This window comes from Rhinopithecus bieti, unplaced genomic scaffold (genome assembly GCF_001698545.2).
Source record: "Rhinopithecus bieti isolate Rb0 unplaced genomic scaffold, ASM169854v2 scaffold_23941, whole genome shotgun sequence".
Classification (NCBI taxonomy): Eukaryota; Metazoa; Chordata; class Mammalia; order Primates; family Cercopithecidae; genus Rhinopithecus; species Rhinopithecus bieti.
The window spans coordinates 15,567-17,036 of record NW_016810880.1 but is presented as its reverse complement, the minus strand read 5'-3'; the positions used below and the strand labels follow the sequence as shown (position 1 = coordinate 17,036).

Below are 1,470 nucleotides of genomic sequence, written 5' to 3'. Positions count from 1 at the left end.
GTAGAGAAGCGGGAAAGTCAGTCGTATCATTCAGTGTGAGTCTAAAGGCCTCAGAACAAAGGTGGAGTGCGAGGCGACGGTGTTAATCCCTGATCAAGTCTGAAGGCAGAGAACCAGGAGTGTGGATGTCCCGGGATAGATGGAAATGGAAGTCCCTGTCAGAGAGATCAAATGCACCTTCCTCTGTCTTTTTCTTCTCTCTGGACCTTGACAGTTTCTTGGAAGCCCCCTTCATTGCCGAGAGAAATCTTGACTCAGTCTTCTTATTCAAAGGCAAATCTCTTCTGGAAACACCCTCACAAATACAATAATTTTACCAGCCATGTGAGCATCCCTTAGCTTAGTCAACGTGATGCAGAAAATTAACCATCATATTATGCCACAGAAAACCAAGAACAAAATTGTAACTAATTACATTGTGCCTGTGGGAGAAAAAGCCTTGACTGCCATGAGATCATTCTTTGACCTTTCTGTAGGAGTTGACTAAGCCAGAGGTAGAGAATGGGTAAACAGAGAGTCCTATACATGAGATTCACGAACAAGTATATTCATAGACTGTGATTCATTGGCAGAAACATGCACAACCTTGTAGTAATCGCCTCTGGGGATCTACTCAAAGTAACCAAAAATGGGAAGGAATTGTTGAAACATGATCACCCTGCTAAACTTTGGGTTGTGGCAGATCATGGCCAGCTGCATATGGTTGTCCATGGTCTGGTTCTCCATAATGTCCACACGAATCTTCTCCTCTTTTGTCTCCCCATACAGCTTGTGCTTGCGGGCAATGTAGCGCAGGATGGTGTTGCTCTGGGTGATCTTGTGAGTCCCATCAATCAAGTAGGGCAGATTGGGAAAGTCCAGGCCCAGCTTGAATTTTTCATTCAGCCACTGGCTTCTGTCATAGTCAGGAGCATCCCCCCTAGAGTACTTCCTTTCCTCTTAGCTTGAGTCTGTGTATTCCAGGAGCAGGCGGATGGCGTGGGCCAGCTGGGAGAGATAGCCCGCAGCTCGGGTCAGAGATGGAGGGTCCCTGACTTGGTGACTTTGTCCTTCAGATGTCCCAGTACCCCAGGGTCATGGGCATGGTGCCTGTTGGTGCGGATTCTGCAGACCTCCTTTCCCCATTTCTTGTTTTTCTCAGGTTTGTCAAAGATCAGATGGCTGTAGATGTGTGATATTTTTGAGGACTCTGTTCTGTTCCATTGTTCTATATCTCTGTTTTGGTACCAGTACCACGTTGTTTTGGTTACTGTAGCCTTGTAATATAGTTTGAAGTAAAGTTGCGTGATGCCTCCAGCTTTGTTCTTTTGACTTAGGATTGTCTTGGCAATGCAGGCTCTTTTTTGGTTCCATATGAACTTTAAAGCAGTTTTTTCCAATTCTGTGAGGAAAGTCATTGGTAGCTTGATGGGGATGGCATTGAATCTATAAATAACCTTGGGCAGTATGGCCATTTTCACGATATTGATT

At 45.2% G+C, this 1,470-nt stretch overlaps 1 pseudogene; it reads right to left on the bottom strand.

The window, feature by feature from the left end:
- Positions 1-609: 609 nt before the first annotated feature.
- Positions 610-1,084, bottom strand: LOC108542941 (glutathione S-transferase Mu 1-like; annotated as a pseudogene).
- Positions 1,085-1,470: the final 386 nt, after the last annotated feature.